Source organism: Balearica regulorum, chromosome 5 (genome assembly GCF_011004875.1).
Source record: "Balearica regulorum gibbericeps isolate bBalReg1 chromosome 5, bBalReg1.pri, whole genome shotgun sequence".
Lineage (NCBI taxonomy): Eukaryota > Metazoa > Chordata > Aves > Gruiformes > Gruidae > Balearica > Balearica regulorum.
The window spans coordinates 67,572,761-67,595,004 of record NC_046188.1 but is presented as its reverse complement, the minus strand read 5'-3'; the positions used below and the strand labels follow the sequence as shown (position 1 = coordinate 67,595,004).

Sequence of the window (22,244 nt, the reverse complement as noted above, 5' to 3'; positions counted from 1 at the left end):
GTCCCTCAAACATAAACACACTTAAAGAACAGATTCATCACAGTGTGTTTCCAAATGTGGAAACCGCATTCCATCTGCACCCTTATCCAGTGGTCATTAGCTTAGATGTTGAATAGACATTCCTTAAAGTGAAGATTATGAAAACATACATACTGCTCAACAGTGATTCATCAGCTTCCAAGCTCTTTCTGCTCAAGAGCAGTTGAGCTCAAAGTGACTCAGTCTGGGGACTTTGAGAATGCTGTGCAGGAATTTGCTACATTGAGCCTGCAAAGCTGTCTTCAGATGACTTCTCTGGTGATTAGGAAGGCCGGTGTTCATTTGACTCAGGTATTTGTGGTCCTTTTAAAAGTTTGTTATATCTTAACTTATAAGTTATGCATAATTCGAAGAGTTTTTTAGACTCTGCCCCTTTTTTCCCACTCAGGATACAGCACTGTAGCATCAATGACTTCTGCACTGTCACCCCAACAGAAGAATCAGAGCCCATGTGAGTGTGCTTGTCAGTGGTTTACAGATGACAACGGTCACACACACTGCTTGACGATAAGCCAAGTTATCACCATTATTCCTTGACCTATTTTTTAGCTCGTAAATGACTGGGTCTAAATTCCCAGCCACAAACGGAAGATATTGTTTATTGATCTATTGTATAGGATTGCCTTGAAGGAGTTAGCTTTTCTCTTAGATGACTCATAGATTATTCTGATGATGGATGTGTCCTCTAGTTTGTTCTGTGAATGTGTGTATCTGTCTCGCTCTCTATGTGCATATGTTTTGTGTGTGCAGATAGAAAGATAGATAAAATGGTTTGCTTTCATGACATACCCTTTAGAGTCTTTATTTTTTTGGAGGATTGTGTTTTAAAGAATGACTATCAGTCAAGCGAAAGTTTCTGAGACAGAGAGAAAAAACCCCTTGGATTACATAGAGACCTACCAAAGATATTTGAAATAAAGAGCAGCTTACTTAGGGCGATGCAGTAAGGCTGCAAAAGGAGAATTGAATTCAAGTGCTGCATTATGTGGACATACTTAGTATGTTCTTGGTGAGATGCTTAATCTACACGGTGATTCAGTTCCCTGATTATACTATAGACACAACACTTGACAGCCTTGTTAGTAAAAAAAAAATAATCTATGAATGAATATGGACTGTGGACTTGATGGTGATGACAGCTTACTCAGAACTTACACAGTTTATCCCTCGCGGCCAGACCTTGCTGTTGGATGTAAGTTTGGATCCTGCCCTAAACAATACTCTGTTGCAGATCTCTTAAAATGTTGGTCTCTCTGATACCTGTTCAAGCTGGAATTAGGTCCTCATTGGGTTGTGACAAAAGACAATGAAATTATACTAAGGACATAATCCCAGTGTACAATTTTAGGGCAAAACACCAAAATAGTTGTCGCAGGACAAAGTAGGTCTCTAATATATGTCTCTAACAGCTATATTTGCACCAAACATGTTAATGAAGTAATAAAATGTTTTTGAAGTATCACTTTGAAAGTTATTTTGGAAGCACCTAACTTGGCTGTACAGGTGCTGTTCAACTGCAGGCTGTGGATCTTTGACATCTACTTCCGCAGAGTATCAAGTAGGTGCTATTTAATGCAAAATAAAGGTTGCTACAAATTTCTTTCAATCTGAAGTGCAGTTTCATGTATTTTCAGATCCCTCTATTCCATCGTTAGTTTTATGGGTCACATGGATGCATCTTGTACCTGTATATTAATGACAACATTTGGTTTATGTTATAAACTTCTCTTCCCACAAGTACGCGGTGGTGTTGTATTGAATGCACATTCCCATAATCATTTCATATGTTTTCAGTCTTAAAAATAAAGTTTATATAATGAAAATACAATATAATTATACACATGGGAGTTCTGGTTTGGAAGAGGTTCAGCTGAATTCTTTGATAAAACAAGCCCCCAACCACAAAAGCTACATACAGTGATTTGACAGTCAAACATATATAATCACTTATGCTAAATTAAAGGCAGTATCATCACGTTAAAAGCAGCACATTGAAATCCCTTATGTCGCTTCTGGCCAACAAGTGACAAATACTGTAAATGTAACCAAATGCATCCTTGAATAAACTTTGAGCAACTTTTTAAAAAGGTGCTTGGGGTGGTGAGTTATATCAGGAAATGGGAGTGTGAAAAATACATTTATATAGGGTTAGTTTATGATGCTAATTGAGCTCTCATTCAGTCAGCAGCTCAGTCCTTTTTTGCTCTGCACCAATATCTAGTACCAAGAAATGGACAATATGAGGGTTGTCAGAGCAAAAAAAAAAAAAAAAAAAAAAATCATCCAGAATTATCTCACTAGGCAGAACTGAGATGTTAATATCTGTGAAGTTAAACACCTCATTCTTTAGGTGGGATTTTCCATGTGCTGTTCCTGCTAACATCTCTTCCCAAAACACATGAACCCTTTTTCACTCCAGCAAAACTGCCTCTTTGTGTAGAAAGTTCATGGGCAAGATCCTCCATGGATACAAAATTTTGTAGCTCCACTGAGAGCAGCAGGATGATGCTGATTTACACCAGATACGGATCTGGTTCACAGCATGTTTCAGGCTGAATTCACAAAGCATGGAGTAATGTGAAACAAGGAAGTGACTTTTGTAAAAAGCATTTTGGAAAGGAAAACCAAAAATGATGGATGTACCACTGGGGCAGAGGGAGTGGAGCCCGCCTCAAAGAAGACCTTGTAGAGCTGCCAACCTTCCCACAAAATGTGCTGCTGCTCTCAGAGGGGAGGGGGAGGTTTCCCCAGGACAAATGCAGCCACACCAAGCACCCTAATAACTGCTTTGTAGATATTTTTATGTACCGTCACATCAAAACCAGACAGAACTTCCAAAACATTTGAATTCGACCCATCACTGATTAATGGAAGGAGGAGAAGGAGAATGGGTGGGAAGAATAGTCATTGTGAACTGCCATAACACTGGGCAGTAAGCCATGCTATTCAACAAATGAGACAATACATTAAAAAATAAAACTTTTCAGGGGCCTTCTATATATATCAAGAGCTTGATTCACAGACCACTAAAGTTAATGGGAATCTTTCCTTTGACTTTAACCAGCTACTGGTCCAGCTATTACAAAAGAAGAGTTAATACAGCTTTGCGCATATTCGGTGTCTCAAGATTAGAAAATTACAAGGTTGAATACAACATCAAGAGTTAGTTACTAGCTGCAACTAATTACTCAGAATACACAGTCCTTTTGCCCACCTGTGTGTACTGCATTTTACTATGGAAACTATTAGCATGAACCAATGGGTGGAGAAAAGATTTAACAAAAGACAGAAAATGTACATGCTTACAAGAAAGAATAGTTAATAATAATTTATGTTCCACCTGACATTTAAAGCTCTGCAAACAGTATTATTTGGGGCAACCCCCCCCCTGATTTTCAAATATTGCATACCTTTTTATAGCTTCTTTCGATTTCTTTCCCTCTGGAAGCAATTAGCTCAATCATACTATAATTCTTACATATTCAGCTATGCAAGTGACCGTATTACCATTCCAGTTAAATATGCAGCAGAGCCACTAGTCCTTTGTGAGGGACGGGATTGTTCATTTCAATAGGAGTTTGGGGTGGGGATAGTAAATCATCCTCTTCCTGATCCAGATGTGCTAATGGAAGAGGTGACCCTCCTCCTTTTACCATTACTTTGTTGGAGGTCCTGCCTCCACCAATCTGCTGACAGACAGAGGAGGCACTATGGGAATTTCCAAATTACATGGGATAAATTAGCTATGCTCAGTTAAATTCTCAATCAGGGAAATGAATTTCTCCTGAGGCCCATAATAAATTTTACCACAGTTAGCTCATCAGGAAAGACTGAACTGTGAGGATATCTAGGACAACTTGCTGCTTTCACAGGTAAAGAAGTGTGGCAGCTCACCTGAGCTGTGCCCTGAAACTCATAAAATAGTAAGCAATGTGGGATCTCTCAAAAAAAAAAATGCAGGAAATGTGACACACATGGGACCATGAGAAATGTAGACATAATTTACCTAGGCTCTGCCATTTAATGCAGGCTAGGATTGAAATAGTCTATCTGGTTTTGCCCACAGCACATTAGGAAGCCCTCACATACAATGCTCTGTCAACAGGTCCGCTGAAGGAGTTGCATTAGAGACGGTTGGCAAACAACCTAGAGGGATCCAGAAGGAAACCTCTATCAATAGCCTTAATGTTAGTCACCAAAGAAATGTAAAACAACTCCTCATTCTCTCTTAAAGGTATTTCCTCCGGGATGTTTTTTTGACCTAACTTTTTGAGCCGTGCAAGACGCGCCACAGTTACTCTGGATCAGATTCCTCCCTTATAACCATCAGAAAGAGTTAGAGGGAAAGTAACTTCTATCGTACAATACCAGGTGAAAGCTGGTGGCATTGCTACATACTCAGAATCTGGGGTGGTTACATCCTCAGACGTATTCAGCAAAGCTCTATCAAGCTTAAAGGGTACATAAAACCCAACAGTTTTCCAAATAAGCTTAACCACGTAGACTGCGCTTCCGTTACACAAAGAGCTTCCCTGATACGGCTGAAATATATCCCACAGGATTTGTTCTCTGCTTTGGGAATTCGAAACTGCATGTATACACCATGTTCTACCAGGTGTGCAGATATACTTGTGTTTTCATTCACTGATCGCTTTTTTCTCCTCATACGTTTGGGACTCATTAATAGAAAATTGATATTTAGTGTCATTAAGGATCAGGACTAAAGACTCTTCTGGAGCAGAACTTTGTCAATGAGACAGTCACGATTCAACTGAAACATATTCAGGTGCTTCTACAGTACAGGAAATGCTTGGATCACTTTTTCCCTTCCTCTTATATGTAAATGCAAGCATATTTAATATCCTGGACACTTCTACTTGGTCATGTTGACAGAAAGGGACAGTGCTGACACTAAGTGATCGCTTGACACTGGGAAGTCAAATGGCAGGAGCAAATTAAGATGGCACAAAAGTTACTGTAGATATTTTTGTTCCTTCAGTGACAACATATGCTGGTAAAGAAAAAAATAATTCTCCTCGTCACGCTTAATGTAAATATCACAAGGATTATGTCTGTTTTCCAACCAAGAAATGTCAGGTTCAACAATTTCACTGCTGAAAACAGAAACAGTTCACCTCTCATTCAATTCTCAACTTACCTTTACCTGAAACATCAGAGATGTGCATGGTGTCACTTTTTACTCTTCATGGCTGGAAAGCCTTTTAATCTGAGTTTTCTAGTTTTTTACAAGGCTTTTTTTCTCACTTTCTTATTGGAGAAGAAATGTTTAATCTGAAAGTTTGGCCTTGTTTGAAGCCAGCGGTAGCTTCTCATCCAAAAGCCAGTGCATAGACGCTCACTGTGTCCAGCTGGCTCTTTTTTCTTTGACTCGGGTAAATATCTCAGCATGTACTGAAGTTTAAATGCAAACTTTTGCCTAACTTGGAGTACTTTCCAAAGCAGAATACTTAATTATTTATGTTAAAAGTATAAAAAAATTAAGGAAAAGCACAGACAATACCTAGGAAAAGTAGATTGCTGGAGAAAGGCAAAACAGCCTGACTTCCTCTTGACTTTTTCTAGGTCAAAAGGAGAAGTTGAGGCACTGGCTTCTGCTTACTTCTTTTTTCTTTCATCTTATTGATAACAGGAATATGAGTCCAGCTCTCCAAGACTTTCTGTCCAAGTTCCTCCCTCTGCTTGCCTCCCTTCCCAAGACCAGTCCCTTTCCTCTCTTTTATCCTTACACAGCAATATTCAGCTTTGCATTTTGAAAAGGCTTGAGCTGACTCTGTGCAGAGGTAATGGCTAGTTGAAGGAAGAGTGAAATGTTCGTTTTTAAAAAGCATTTTGGCATACCAGTAGGTAAAAGGGTTCTAGATAGATTGCAGGAAAAAAAAGGCATTTTCATTCTTCCTGGTTTTTTTGTTAAGTCCCTGAACTAATCGCTTTGAAATTTGTGCACCTGAAGAGTCACCTACATCTCTATTTCAAGGAATTGCCTGAATGGGAATGGTTAACTTCCTTGGGAATATAGTCAACTGAAGTTTCGTGATTGTCTTATATAAGGCCTTATAATTGTAAGTAATGGTCAGGGTTTCCACACAGGAAGAAATCTTCAAGGCATTAGCGAGAATGTGGCTGGATGCCTAGTGACAAAATTAGGACCTTCAAAATCAACACAGTCCCACTGCGGTGGTCCAGCAAGATCTCTGTAACAATCCATGGTCCTCGGAAATACATGGGGCCGTTGTATGTATAATCACTCGTAAAGGTGAGGCGAGCTACTAATTCTGAGTAACCACGCACATGTCCATTGCGTACTCAGCCAAACTGAACTTCCAGTCTTCAGCCTTCTCCATCTGCTCTGTCGATTTCTTTTGACTTATGTTTTTTTTTAAAGGCACCAATTATGCGCAAATCAAATGAGTCTGTTTCTTTAGGTCCATTAATTATTACATTCCATTTACATTTTCTGTTTACTTTTTCCCTTCTCTATGGAAGCTATTGAAGGTCTGATGATTCAGAATGCTCTGGGAACACTATGTGGCTTTCCTTCTTGTTTGCCCATTGTAACGGAGCTCATTTTTCAGTGGAGGTTTCCCATTATTTCCAGGAAAAATGTGGTCAAACCCATGTACTCCCAAACCTTTTGATCTCCTGAATCCTCTTCATATCCCAGATAAAAAAGTCAGTGATTAAGACAGAGTTCCTAAAAGGACACATAGTCAGGCTTCCCTTTGACCAAAATGGTTTCCCAGTGAATCAAACCTTTCTCAGCTCAGGGGGGGCTCAACAATAGACCCTGAAAAGATGGATAGAGCAATTGTCCTGCTTAGTGATCCAAGAAAGGAAAGGGGTCCTTAGTGAAGGGAGACCTACACTAAGTCTGACCTGACACTGCAGGAGTAAGACAATAAAAGGTCAAGGAGACTAACGAGAGGAAAAATGCAGACAATAGGTGCCACAGCTAGCACACAGCTCCTGCCACGCAGACTATGGGGCAGCAACGTTAACTGCCTCAGACATGTGAAGGGGAAGTGAAGCGGAAAGAACTTGAAGTTTCCTTCTTAAGAATTGTGGCCCAGCATCTTCAGGATTTACCCAGGCCTCACAGAGAGGTCAAAGTGATGCAGCTAGACCTGAGGTGAATGAAAAATAAAAATAAAGATTGGGGAGGAGAAAAATACAGATGTGTTTTAGACCGAACAAAAAAGGCAACAACTTGACGGTTGGGACCTGCAGCAAGTTCCCAAGGCATTTTGTGGGAGGAAGCAGAGAAAGCTTGTGCCTAATTCTGTTTAAAAAACCCCAACAACTTGATATGGATGTACATCAAGTCTTGCAATGGGTATATTTTTCTTCTCTATGAACAAAAAAAGATTCTTAGTTTACACTATCTGGGACTCAACTGAATTTCCTTCAAGCTCCCAGCAGTTGTTTCTTTCTGTGTGTGGAAGAACCCTGGTCCTTGTGATCCAGCCGGAGACAAAAGGAGGAATCTCTGTGGCTTCTGCATGCATCGCTGTAGTCAATGGCATCCCCATTATCACTTCTTGGTAGCTGGGCATTGCCCTTGTTAAACGGAACAGCCCCTTCCTACTGAGGTCAGCTAGTACTCTGAGTGCTACTTTTTGCCTGTGTACACCAACGGGCCATTTTTTATGGCAACTACTAAGAGTTAAAAAGCCTCCTCAGAGGACTCAGGAAGAAAATGTCCCGTGGATGTATTTGTCATATTAATAGCCTAACTTTTTTTTTTTCCATTTTAAACCACGTTTTTCATCTTTTCAGTGACCAGATCTTTTGACAGCAGACATCATGAGCACTGAGATTTATGAGTCTCATTTCTGTGATAGGAACTGACAGATGGAATAAGCATTTTCTCATCTGTAAAAGCAAAATAATAGAGCATTTTAAAATTCAGTGGGTTCAGGTAAGACAACGTGCTTTGCTTTGGAACCTTGCACAAAAATAGCATTTTCCTGACACTTCTAGAAATCAGATATAGCTGTAGAGAGAAGGAACTGAGATGGTAGTATTGGTTAGAGGACCGCATGTGGAAAGTAAACAGCGCACCTGGATTTTATTCCCAGGTCAATTGCTGGCTTGCTTTGTGATCCCAGGGAAAGCCCTAGAGCTCCCTCTGCCTCAGCTTCCCTGTCTGGAAATTAAATCCAGCTTTTTAAGGAACTTTTTGGACCTTGGGTTAGAAGTACAGCAGATTATTATTTTCACCTATTTATTTTATTAGATGTATATCAAAGGGTGAGAAAATTTAAGGAGCATGTTAGTTGAGGAACAGCATGAATTTCAGCTGGCATTAGACTACTAATGAAAATTACCATTTAAGAGTAAAGTACTTTTCCTTATTCTGAGATGATGACTGAATCGAAACCAAATTCTTTTAAAAGCCATCTCAATTGGAAACTATTAGGTAATTTCTTTGGAGAGCGAAGGGGGTAGACAATATTCCTCCTACAATTACTGAGTCTTCTACAAATGAAATGATCTCTTTGCATTCCAGTGATGACCCCAGACATTGATGAAAGCTGTCTTTCTCATCTGACCCTTTGTTTTAAGTTTCCACCTGTGTAACTCTGCATTATTACTATTATTATTAACTCTATGGAGCCTGTAGATGAGCACAACCCTTACAGAAAAAATGAAAGATGGACCTCTGTCCTGGTTTCAGCTGGGACAGAGTTAATTTTCTTCCTAGCAGCTGGTATAGTGCTGTGTTTTGGATTTAGTATGGAAATAATGTTGATAACACACTGATGTTTAGTTGTTGCTAAGCAGTGTTTACAATTAAGTCACGGACTTTTCAGCTTCCCAGGCCCTGCCAGCGAGGGGGCGTGAGCCTTCCGCTGGGGTGCACGAGGAGCTGGGAGAGCATAGCCAGGACAGCTGACCCAACCTGGCCAGAGGGATATTCCATCCCATATGACGTCATGCTCAGCATATAAACTGGGGGGGGAATTGGCTGGGGAGGACTGCAGCTTGGGAACTAGCTGGGCATCCATCAGCAGGTGGTGAGCAATTGTGCAGTGCATCACTTTGTATATTCTATTGTTATCATTTTCCTTTTCTGTCCTATTGAACCGTTTTTATCTCAACCCACAAGTTTGGGGGTTTTTTTTCTGCTTCTTTCTCCCATCCCACTGTGGCGGGGAGAGTGAGCAAATGGCTGTGTGGTTGTTTTAGCTGCCTGCTGGATTAAACCACAACAACCTCTCCTTTAAGGAACTAGCAGTTTAAGGAACTTTATTCCCAGAGTTACCTCCATTAGTGCTGGAAGAAATTCTACTGAAGATCAAACAGTAAAGTGACAAATGCTTTTAAAGCCTGTGGAGTTACAAAAGCCCAGCCGGAGAGGGAAATAGGTATTTCTGCTGTGCTGTAGCAGACAATTTGTGGGGAAAAGGAGAAAGGACTGCAGTGCCGAGATTTGCTGAGCATCTGGTTTCGACAAAGCCAATCTGATCTGTAAGCTTCATCAGGGATTCAGGTAAGAGTGAAACACAAACAATTAAGCGCTTGCTCAGAAGGCAGTATCTAAACCATCGTTTGAGACCCAGGCAGACACCTCCCTAGCAGACACCGGGTGTTAGGATTGCTCCCTAGGCACTTTTGTCCAAAGCTGCGTAGTTCTGAACTTACCAGCTATATTTGACAGGAGTCAGCAACCCACATCCCAAGATAGAAGAAGCAGCAGACAACGTGCTTCGGCTCTGGGAACGTATGACTGAATGTCTCTAGCAGCTTATGGACTCGGACGGAGAAGATAATGACCACTAATAGAGATCTAGCCTCAAGCGTTGAGCACAGATCCACATACCTTGTTGTCATGAAGAAAAAAAACCACTTGGGATGTCGCTGCACTAACACTGTAGCGCAGACCTGGAGTTTGTTTCTGAAGTGAATCGCCCTGTTGTTCCCCTTGCTGTGCTCTGCTTCACATCTCAGAGCTCGTTGACTCGATTCCTTTCAGATTCGTCCAAACCATCAGGTCCATTCCAGCTCCAGGAGTGAACCTAGCTTAGATGCAGCCAGTGGGACTCGACTACATCTGGCCCTGAGTAAAATCCCTAAAGCACCGGAAGCATGGATTTTGGGATCTCGGCTCCAACAGTTTTGCTGGACAAATCTGCTCCTTTCCGTGGTGACACGGCTTTAGGACATTTCTCTACAGCTGGTGATTGCAGGGGAACACCACGGATCTGAGCTGAAGATTGACTCTCTCCACCCTGTTGTCTTGCAGATCATTTTCCATCAGGTAGAACTGTTTCATCTGGCATTTCTCAGAATTAGGGCCACAGCCCAAATTTTCTTAACTGCCGCAAATACTACAAATGTGATTCATGCATCTGAACGTAAGGTAGGTGTATGCCTAAGACCAAATGAATCATGTTGTAGAAGTGCCTGGTTTTTTCCACTGACTGTAGCTCAGATGTAATGAAGACCAGCTAAAATGTGGTGGAACTACTCCCATGGCACGTGCCTGTTATCTCAATTTTTCAGGTTATGTCGAATAGGTTTAATAAACACTTCACAAGACCTGGAAGGCAATAGTTATTCTTCTAATCATTCTGCTGGCCAGATTTTTACAATCAGTGTGTTTTTCTATTGCTGTTGGTGATTAAAAAAAATTTAATGTCACACAGGTGCAATTCACATCTAAAAAGAGTAAATCTGGGTTCCTTCTCTGTAGCTGATAAGTACGACTACAAAGCTCCCATCTGATCACTGTAGATTTTTAATTGAGTTTAATTAGGCATTGAAATAATTTCCCAAAGTTTATAGTGTGTTTTTCCTCACTGGAACATTTTAAATCAAGATGATATCTTTTTTTTTTTTTTTTTTTTTCCAAAAGATATGCTCCAATTCCAACAGGGATCGAATTCCAGGGAACTCAGGAGGCCAATGCGCTGCAGCAGCTCACAGCTTTTTCCATCTGGGGACACCCAAACATTTTACATTGGAAGTACAAAGCTCTCCGTAGCAAATTCAACTGTACTATTGGTAGGCTTGCTTCCTCTGCTGCAGTGTGAGTACAGACTCACAGGATGACAACCTACAACATTTAGAGGTATGTGTCAAGGCATATTTTCAAACATTTGCCTGAAGCTCAGCAAAACTTAAACTTAATGCACCAGAGTTTTCTTCGTTCTATGTTCGTTTTTAATTCTGATTTCCAAATCCTCCCAAGGAATATCACATGTGAGATAAAGACCCATCAAATTATTTTGCAGAGGTAAAGAGATACAATCTTTAAAATATTTTCAAAAGCTCCGTTTCATTTCTCATGAGGAAAGATTTTGTTAATCAAAATCGAAATTTGCTACATGGGGCCCAAGATGTAACATTTTATCCCAGCTAGATTTGAGGACAGTGAACATTTTGCTGTATTAAGTCATAAATTTGGGGCAGATACCACAATCAGTCTACTCTAGATCCGTAATGATGTCAGTGTGAGTGCCATATATAGGTCAGCTACAAAAATTAGGTAATTTTTAAAAGGAGGTGTATTCTCTCAGAATATGTAATGATTTCTATGACCCCCACAAGGCCATACCCCAAACATTTAGTGAAGCGATGTGCAAATCTAACTGCATTTTACCCAAAAAGAAGAAAGCAGCCACATCACCAGAATTGACTTTGCAGTTCTGTTCTGGTGTATAAGGAAACAAAGCCGGCATGATTTCCAGTCCCTGAAGGCAGCTATATTAATTGCTTCAATAACTCAATGTTCTCCGCCAGCTTTTGGCCAATATTTGGCATGAATATCACTCTCAGAATTACCCTGATTAATGAAGAATAATTCACGCCGATCAGACAGACCACGAGGTGGTCAGTGCCATGTTAACCAGCTCAGCTCTTCCAACACTGTGGCCCTTTGTAAAAGGACAAGACCGAGCAGGACAGTAAAAATTGCAGTGTAAAGGTTAATTACTCACATGCCTGCTCATGCTCACCGTTACTCTTTGGTTCTCATTCATCTCCCTGCTTGAATTTGTTTGCCGTTGTCTTTGCTCAGTTCTCAATGGCCGCGTTTGCCCCTTTACTCGCTGTTTTATGATTGAGTACGGATCATCTATCATGTTTGTCCCTGTGACTATATATAAATACCATTACCCATAGCTTATACTTCTGTAGCGCCTTCCACTTACTTGTTTCAATGTTTTTCATGTGCACTAACCAACGAGACGTCTCAATAAACCCTCGCAGTAAGGATGGCTCTGTCTGCTTTGCACATAGGTCAGCTACACCGAGATAGGTTACAGTTCATGACTTGCCCAAGGTTACACAGGAAATGTGTGGCAGAGCTCAGAATGGAAACCAGATTTCGCGCTCTCCTGCCTTAACAACAAGGTTATCCTTTCTCTTTGTGATGCTTTTGGGCGGTTCATATGGATCTACGCATATGTTTCAAATGAGCTAAATTTCCATGAACTTACTGTTTTGAACAAAAGTGGATGTACGAATGACAAAGGGCTGAAATATTGAAAAATGGCAAAAGCTGCTTGGAGATTTGCATACCTGGTCACAGTAGTTGTATACATAAATAACTAATTGTTTACATGCATAATCGTAGGAACTGTGCGTGCAATTTTCTGAACATTTAGACCAAAATGCACAGAAGGGTAACTGGAGAAAAGGAGAAGGAAAAAGTTTAATGTAATGCACATGCACAGTGAGCATGGGCTTAAGCCACAAAGGATGCTGTACCTGGGCCTACTTCTGGTGTGTGCAGTTCACAGAACTTGCTGTGCACACAGTCACGCTGACACACTACCCTAAAATGCATTTTCCTTCATTGGCTAAACAGTGATTTTCCTCTCGCGTCACTTCAGAGAATAAGTCGGTATGTTCGTCGCTCTCTTTTGTGTAATTTGTTCATCTTTTCTTTCTAAACCAAACACAATTAGAAAGTCTTGGGATTTTTAAAGACTGTTTTCTTGTAAATTGAACCCCATGACGACTGGCATTTTATTAAATAACAGTGCTAATATACACTGGGCACATTGACACAGGGAAGCACAAAGAAACATCCTCAATGCGAGCATCCCCCGAAGCACTCGGTACAGACCTCAATACGCTGCTCGGCAAAATAAAAAGATATGGAAAACTTGCATTTAGAAATACATAGTCACAGAAAATCAGGACGTCTTGCATCCCAAACCAGAGCTATGGTGCTTTACACTGAGACGATGTGGCCCGTAGCTTTCGAGGTGGGAAAAGACAATGTTTTCATTTGAAACGTGTCTGGAGCAGATAGAAAGACCCTTAAGCCTGAAGGTCCTCAGTGCCGGGTTTATGGGTTTTTGCTTCGTTGAGTCCATTCCTCACTGATTTGATAATGAGAGAAAAGTGTGCTGTTAGCAGCTCCTGAGCACCGCACTGCAAATTTATGAAAATGAAAAATCTTTAACAAGAATTGAAAGGAAATCATTGATTTGTGGCAGGAACTTCAGCTAACCGTAGATTAATTAAAAAACAATACAAAGATGAACATGGGTCGAGAGATGAGAAAAGACTGAATTTTGCCAGGAGCAGGACCGTTACTGGACTCAGGCATGTGGGTGGTGATAATAACACCTGGCCATCTGCATACAGCGCAAAAAAATCTTGTTGGCGAATGCTGAAATGTTACAAGTAAAACAGAACTGGCAAAGTATCAGCTGCCGTTCTGGAGATGCTGTTCAGAATAAAACATAGATGGGTAATTCTATTACATCATCTATATAGGTGTGGTTTTGTCCTATTTATAGAGGTGTGAAGGTAATCAGGCAACGCTGCACCGCCAGCATATTTTAGGAGTTAGATATCTCTTGGCAGAAGGTAAGAAAACAGAGAGGCAAGGCTTTATCTTCAGCCACGGTGGCAGGAGCGACGATGCTGCTCGGAGGAAAGGGCAGCTAACGGTGATCCTCAGCCACCCAGACCACTGCCGACCAGGGCACATCCGTGAGCCAAAATCTGGGACGGTCTGGGCAGAAAAGAAGGGAGGCTGACAATGGAAAGACGATGGAAGGTTTGGAAGAGTGAAAATGAAAAGGAATGCGCTCTCTCCCCCTCCCTTGCCCCTGTTTTTGTCTAGGAGAGCCTTTAATGTGCACACGTGGGCTGCGTCGGCCCTGCCGCAGGGATGGTGAGCGCGGCTGACGCCCCACGGATGTACAGACACTCACGTGCATCCCCCTGCAACAACGGGGAGCAGGCGCAGCACGCGCTATGAGCTGTATCACTTTATTCCTGCTCTCTGCCTCCTTTCTCTAGGGGTATGGATGACCTTCGCGGGGTCAGGTCTGTAATTCCGGTTATCTCCCCTCTGTCAGACCTGCAGGGACAAGCACAGCTGCCACTCCATCGAGGCCCGCTCCCCTCCCTGCGGCAGCAGGAGATGCTCTAGCGAAGAACGGCTGCGAGCTGCCACTGCCATCTCAGCCCCTCTCTGTACCAAACCCTGCCAGGCAGGTCCTCGTGCAAGACCTGCACGCCTGTGCGCCATGGCTTGGTTTGTTCTTTTTTCCACCAAGACTTCTACACCTTACCTGTAATTTGCTATTTATTGTCAGCAATGAAGTGTCTTGCAGACAGGTAGGAAGCCAAAGTCCCAGCCCTGAAGATTTTTCTAACCAAGACCTGAAGTTGTTGGCAGAGCATCTGAGGCTGTTAGGGAGAGCAAAGCAGCTGCCCAGCTTCTGCGTCCCCAACGCGCACGACTTCAAATGGATGCAAGGAGGTACGGATCCTGTGCGCCAGGCAGTGGAAATGCTACCATTTTTTAAACTGTGGGTTCGTTCTCATGCTATAGTGATGGTGGTTTCACTTTGTGGACTAAACATAGGCTTTCTTAATTATCCAATTCGTTTAATTTGTGGAGCGGAGGATTTTATGAAGCTGGATATTGCGGCTGTGTTGGTGAGGCAGTAATAATTCAGAGCCACAGTTATGAAGTGCTATTTAGTACTGGTGGGTTTATACTACTGGTTATTGCGTGCATTTATGTTTTTTATGGTTTTGTAATTATTTATATTGGTAACAGGAAGTTTATGAACACAACTTCATTGTTGTCTTCATATTAAAGAACAATATAGTTTGCAGAACAATTATAGGAGATGTTTTTCTCTATAGGCTACCTTATCATTCAAACATAAACACGTAGGCTGGTTGCAATAGGAAAACAGGGAAATACACTTATTAGCTTAGGTCAAGAGATTTTACCGAGCGGAAATAGAGATGGTGTGTTCGCCTGGCCTTTCGTGCACTTTAACAGTGACTCTACCAGCTAACTTATGTTAGGAGAAAGATGAATTAGCATGGGAGCCCAAAGAGACTATTTTATATTGGACAAGTGGTGGCAGAGCTACTGGAATGTCTCCTTTTTGCTTCACTTCTATTCAGTCCTGTCATGCTCATCGCTCTGGTACCCGAGTACCTCATCTGTCACTACCTGAGCATATAGGGACTTGATTTTTAGATCTGGAACTACCAGTGGCACGTCCTGTCATTCCAGAGAACCCAGTTGATGTCTCTTATCCCATCCCATGAATCTATTTGCTTGTTGGTTTTTTTTTTTTTTTTAATAAATAGTCCAACTTTGGTATTTCTTACAGACTGACAGAAAGGATGAGGCTGGAAGGGACCTCTGGAGGTCTTTTTGTCCAACCTCCCTGCCGAAGCAGGGTCACCTAGAGCAGGTTGCCCAGGTTATGTCCAGACAGGTTGTGAGTATCTCCAAGGATGGAGACTCCACAACCTCTCTGGGCAATCTGTGCCAGTGCTCTGTCATTATCGCTTCTCAAGTAGAAACATGTAATCCTAAATCCCTCTGCAGGTCCAGCAAAAAAATAATTTTTGTTTTTTTCAAATCTTTGCACCCTGTTAACTTATTCCCATGCCAGTTCCAAGGAGTTCCTGGTAGCTACTGGAGAAATACAGACTCTACAGAGAAATGCCAGGATAAACAACTAGAGGCAAAAATCTCCTAAAAGGTGTAGAAGCACAAGTCCTGGTGAAAATTACTGTGATTCATTAACTGCCGTGGAGCGGCACCACACTGGATCCCAAAAGCAGAACATCTTTATCCAGGCAGCACACTGCTGGACCTGAACAGTCCTGCCCTGTGGCTCCACTGCTCCAGTGAGAGGGAACTCATTTCCAGATAGCTCAGGTTTCCCTGCGCCATACCCTGCTGCAGGCATTTCTTTGGTGTCCTTAAATATATTTCCCTTTAGTCATTAGCAATGAGTCTTTTGGAATGCTAAGGAATTGCAGTAACACTTAAATCAGCGTCAGCCTTCAGTGCTCTCCCCACAAGCCCCTGCCCCATTGTATTCTAAAGAGCTAGAACTAGAGTTTGCAGAGAAAAACTTTGGGTTTTTTTGGAGAGTAACATAATGGCAGGGAAATGAGGAAAAAAAAAAAGAAAGGGGAACTTTGTGTGATCAGTTTAACTTAGCTAGCAAAAAAAAATTACTCACTGAAATTTTCTCATCTTGAAATTTTTCTCCTTGAGTGGAGGATCCCAGCAGTGGAAAAAAGGCACTTTTGGAAACAGTGGAGGAAGTTTACACAGATGGTATGAGAGAGCTGGCATTGTGCTTGGAGATGTGGTGGGGCAGAGAAAGAGCTGCCCTAAATAGAAGGGACAAGATGCTGGGTTTAATTTAGAAATGCTATTGACATTTTTGTTACTGGAATGAAGGGACTCACGAATCTGCAAACGAAACAACCCAAACCCTTCACCACAATCATGGAGTGTAGCAAAAGTGCAATGGGTTGGCATTTCCAGGCTTTGATTTTTTTTCTTTGTCTTGCCAGACTCTGGAGTGCTTTGTCACCTCTTTGGTTGCTTAAAGATAGCTTTTAAAGTACAAAATGTCAGCCTGAACTGAGTATTAAAGCTGTAAAGATTTTCAGAAAATTCCAGCCATTCCTTTGGTTTAGCAACCGTAAAGCTCTTGCAACTGTTATCATTTGTGGTGGTCACAAGGAAGTGACATTGTCCAATAAAAAAAACCAAATCACAAGTCAAGTGACTTAGCAAGGACATCATTTAGACGTTGGTTTGACAGCTTTTTTCCTACTCCAGATGAATTGACCAAGTTCAGTTGTTTGTTAGATATGTTTGTGAGGTGTTTGGGTTTTTTTACAGTACAAGAGAAAGTGGTCGCTGATATACCATCCTTCTCCTTCCTTATGGAAATGCGCTCTCTCATAAAACTACTGGAAGAACAGAGAAATATGGTTAGTAACTCCTTGATAAAGCTGGATTAAGATTTTGCTTTATTTATGTTAGCAATAATCATTGTGGTTTAGTGGCATTTGAAACAGCTGGAACCTTCTGTTTCAGCTGATGTTTTGATATGTCATTTTTTCTTCCACTTTGGTCCTGATTTTCTGGTCTATGTGAAACAGGCAAACCATTTATGTATCTCAGAGGAATGCTTTTAATTTAGGAATTTAGAGAATTATCAAAGGTGGTTATTTTAATCTCTGCCACTCATTCAGATGGCTTAGTCACTAAGGGCTAGGTTAGAAAATAGATTTGGGAATCTAAATTAGTACAGAAGTCAAATTCAAGTACTATTTCTTCAAACTAAAACTAAACCCTGAAAACCCTTGCTCAACTAACGCCTAGCTCCAAAGGTACTTCTTATACATCATACGACTTTCTTTTTTTTTTTTTTTCCCCCCAGCTTTAAAGTATCCAAGTTTTGAAATCCTGCACATGCTCAAAGGCACCTGAGGCTTGATAAAGCAGATACCACGTGCGTGACCAAATCACTGCAAGAGCTGTACACCAGGAGTTCCCTTGCTGGAGGAATCCTGTTGGGGAAGGAATCCTCTACACCACTGTCATCTGAATTTACTGCCCAGGGCTGAGTGAATGTCTGCACGTGCAAAACGGAAAAACATGTAGATGGAGCATCTTTAGTTACTGTGAATTTGGGCTGTCTAGAATACCACTGAAAAGCATTGGGAGGGATGCACGGGGTGCAATGGTTGATTAGTTTAACTCTACTGGGTGTGTAACAAACCTGAGCGGTAGATTAGATGTCAAGTTTATTGTACAATGAGATAAGTTCCCAAACTTTTCACACTGCTGCTTATCTCCTGAGAGCACTTGCCCCACTGGGCAGGGCTTCCAGGATAATTTGAGTGTGAAACGGCATAAGCTGTGGCATTGCAAGAACTAGCAACTGTTCATGAGTCAGTCACACTACTTAACTAATCCTCATGCTTTGCTTCCAGGTTGCAGAGCCTGGAAAAGTTGCAGATTTTATAACGGAGGGTCAAATTGTTGAGGTTAAAACCTCTGGAGGTCGCAGGGCAAAATTATTTTTTAATAGGGGCAATCTGAATATACAGAGGAGCTGAGAAACTCTAAAATAGGAATTAAGAGAAAAACATTTATGACCTTAGGTAGTGCTGTGTAAAAAAAACATTGGTCATAGCCTGTGATTTCAAAGTTAAATTATTTGGGAAAAGGGACTTGCAAGTACTAGTAGGAGATGCTATGCATGTTCTATCATCATAAACTTGGAGTCAGGAACAGCTATTTGTACTCACTGTGGATGTCTGCATGTAGCTGTTCACCAGCCTTATTCTGGATGGGTGAACTGCCGTGCAGCTGTCTTTGGAGACTACCGGTTCATTCCTTGTATGACCTACTTCCAGCCTGGTAGAACTTTGCTTTTGTTTGAATTAGGCAAAAAAATATCTGAATGCGAATCCAATTCTGTCTCTTCACAACCGCATCTCTCTGCGTTGCTGCTGCAGTTGGTACGCGGCGTACTGAATAGCGTGCAGTTTTCTAACCTCGGGACCTTGCATAAAGAAGAGAATTTTATGACAAGTACTTTCATGCCACGTCAGAGCATGGGATGAGTTTCACCAACTGGAGCAAGTGGCAACTGTGACATCAAGCTGACTTTCCTTTAGTATCTATCATATTTTGCTTTCATTTTGTTCTGCTTGTCTGTAATACGGTCTTCCCCATGCTTTTGTGGATAAGGTCTGACTCAGATGTACTGTCTGGGAAAAAAAGAGACTGAAATTTCATTGCTATTGCATGTGAAGGATGTGGGACTCTGTGAATCTTACTCCTACAAAAGAAGCAGGAAGCAGGTTGGGATTCAAGAATGTGAAGAGAGGTTTCCATTGAGAAGCTTGGGTTGAAACATGGCTATGGGGTGAGACTACCTCTGTTCCAAAAAAAAAAAAAAAAAAAGAAAAAAGAAATAGGAAGGCCCTAGAAGAAGTAGAAATAAATTACGCTTTACTTGCTTTATCTGTTGTCTGATTATTACATAGGATTTGCATGAAATATTGACGGCACATTTTCAACCTGTACTTGGGATAAATGCCACTGCTAGGTAGTGCCTCTGTTCCTTTCTGTCTGAGAGATCCGAGGGTCAAATGGTGAACATCTTCTCTAAGGACTGAGTCCTTTATGGTACTGTCTTCTGTCAGACCTCCTACTGAATATGCTCAGGAATCCCTGGGAGATTAGAGAGTGGGTGTAAGGAACCACCCTGCCCCTGTCTTCTGTGCCGAATTGCTGGAGGGTGCTTTACAGGAACCTTGCTGAGACGAGATCTTGAGTGAGGGCTAGCTGGAGAGGTTCAGACCTGACCAGGCAGAGATAATATTGGCGTGAAAGGGAAGCAATCAAAAGGAAGTGCAGATAATATCTATCACCACTGATGCCTGTGTCTGTGCAAATAGTTAATAGAGAAGGTTTCAGGAGGTAAGTTCTCTAAGACCAATAAAATTCCTTCTTTTTGTGCACTGCAAATGGTTTCCTTTGTTCAGTTCTTTACATCAGCTCTTGACAGCATCAGTCCTCCACGGGGTGTGTGCATCAGCCCCTTGTTATGCAGGTTTGCATGTCTGGGCTGCCTGAGAGGCTCAGATCTCTCTCTTGACCTGCAGCCCATAGCCCTTAACATCTGGGTTTGGTTCTTCAAGGTGTCACTTTTCTTTTGGATGCAAAGTTTGTAATTACTACCCAAGACTTTGTCACCTTGAGATTTGGCTGCAGTGATGTCCTCTAAGACAGGGCAGAGCTGAACCTTCTGTGGAAGGCATTGGCCAATGCAGATGGAATAATAGATACCTGACAGTCTGCCAGTTCTGGGAGTCGTAGGTCTGATGGTAGTTTATGCCTCTCCAGCCCCAAATGTAGATAATCGCCAGTAGGCTGGATTAAAACTCTAGGAAAAGCCATACCCCACTGTCATTTCATAATGGACATGAGGTTTGACCATACTACAATGTGGGATGTGTGGCAACTTTTGTGCAGAACTAGCTTGGAGGGATTTTTTTGGATTAGACATTGAACATTTTCAGAAAGTGAAGCTAATGAAGAAATGGTCTAACCGAAGCTCACTGAGATCCAGATTTTTCATTCTCAGGGAATGTCTTATGGTTGAGTTTTATTTCCACCCCTAATGAAAGCAATAAAATAATACAGCAAACTATTACAAAGCATGATTATGAATAAAATAATTGTTGGTCAGTCAAGTGATTTGTTTGAATAAAAGCAAAATATTTCATTTAGGTCTCAACTTGAAATAGTATGGAGAATAGGAAAAAAAAATTTGCAATGCAATACTGAAAATGTCATTCTGAAAATGTAGCATTTAATTTTCAGCAAGCTGATTCTTTTAAAAATTCTTCTAAAAAAACATTAGTCAAGATCATCACTCTTACACAGATGTTTTGGCTTCATGAATTGGCAGTTTCTGAGAGTCTAAATGTAACTGAATTGTAAGTAAAATACCCAACAATATGTTAAAATGGTGATCTAATCTCAATGAGTTTCAAGTGTTGCTAAGATCCTATAGTATCCAAAAATATCTGAAACAGTCCTATAGATAAAGGTTTGGTTTGGTTTTTTTTCTTGGTCAGCCCCAGTATTTGTATGGACAAAATTATAATAAGAAAAAGAAAAAAAATCAGAAAAGTTGCACTGATTTTTCTCTTGGTCTAGAACTTCTCTTTACCAGGTGACATTTTTAACTCAAATGGAACAAGCCAGAATACCGGGTTACTTTCAATCATCTGTTGTAGCTCGCTTTTCTTTTCACATGCAAAGTCCAAGGAAACCCCTAAAATATTTTCTGGCCAACTGAAATGGTATCCTAGAAGATCACGCATTTGTCAGTGAGGTAACTACTGTTCTTTGGTCAACTCCAGCTGCAGCTGTTTGCATTTTTAGCCATTGATTTGCATCACAATCTCTGTGTAGCACTGCTCCCTCCTGCTTGACAGTAAGAGAGAAATCAGTGCCTGTCCATTGGTATTAACGGAGACCCAATGACTCCTATGGTAAACTGCTTTTCTTATGGCGGCAATTAAGCTCAACAGTAGCTTTTTGGAATCAATGGAAATTAAATGCAGATAACAGGCATTAATTGAACATTTATTGGAAATAATTTAAATTATGTATAGTTGTGATTTAGTTAATGGAAATTAATGACTACCATTTGGGTATAAGCAGAACTGCTGGAATGTAACGAAAGTCAATACAAGCAGTTACAAATGGTTGAGATAAGGAAGTACTTATTGATATTAGTGATCTTCAATATTTTCCATTGGAACTATAATCTAATACAGACCATATTGCTGTGGACTTCATCCAGAGTACAGGGATAAGAAATTATTAATTGTTAGTAATATTATGGATGTAAAGTGTCACTAATCTGGTACCTTGCTGCACTGGGTATTGAAATAATTAATGCAGTAGATCATTCTTAATTATAGTCTTGTATTTACAGACAAACTGAAACAAGGCTGTTATTGATTAAAAGAGGTGCCATATTGCAGACTTTTCTAACCCTGTAACTATATTGTTCTTGAATTTCCTATAGTGTAGCTTAGAATTTTACATCTGACTTGAATTACTTGAATGTCTTAAAGATCTGTGTTCCAACCAGATGTGAGAAATGGCTTTGGTTTGGAAAGTTTCAAGGAAAGACCACCAAATAATGAGGAAAAAAACAACGCTATTATTTTTTCCCCTACACCTTTGGTGGAAAAAAAAATAAATTAAAAAAAAGTATCCCTATTTATTGGGATCCTGTCAGGAAAATATTCTCTACCTGCAAAGTATCATTACCATTTTCCAGCCCAAGGCTATATACTGGACTTGATAAATCTCTGTAACTGAAAGAATTAAATATTTCTGT

General features: G+C 40.9%; 1 long non-coding RNA gene across 3 annotated transcripts; it reads left to right on the top strand.

The window, feature by feature from the left end:
* Nucleotides 1-11,128: 11,128 nt before the first annotated feature.
* Nucleotides 11,129-20,243, top strand: LOC142602129 (uncharacterized). 3 transcript variants are annotated; one of them, XR_012835837.1, is made up of 4 exons: nt 11,129-11,296; nt 12,301-12,414; nt 12,638-14,788; nt 17,748-20,243. It is a non-coding gene; the product is annotated as an uncharacterized LOC142602129 (long non-coding RNA). The 3 variants fall into 3 exon arrangements; XR_012835838.1 differs by lacking the exon at nt 12,301-12,414 and having other exon boundaries at nt 14,382-14,788; XR_012835836.1 differs by having other exon boundaries at nt 12,301-14,788.
* Nucleotides 20,244-22,244: the final 2,001 nt, after the last annotated feature.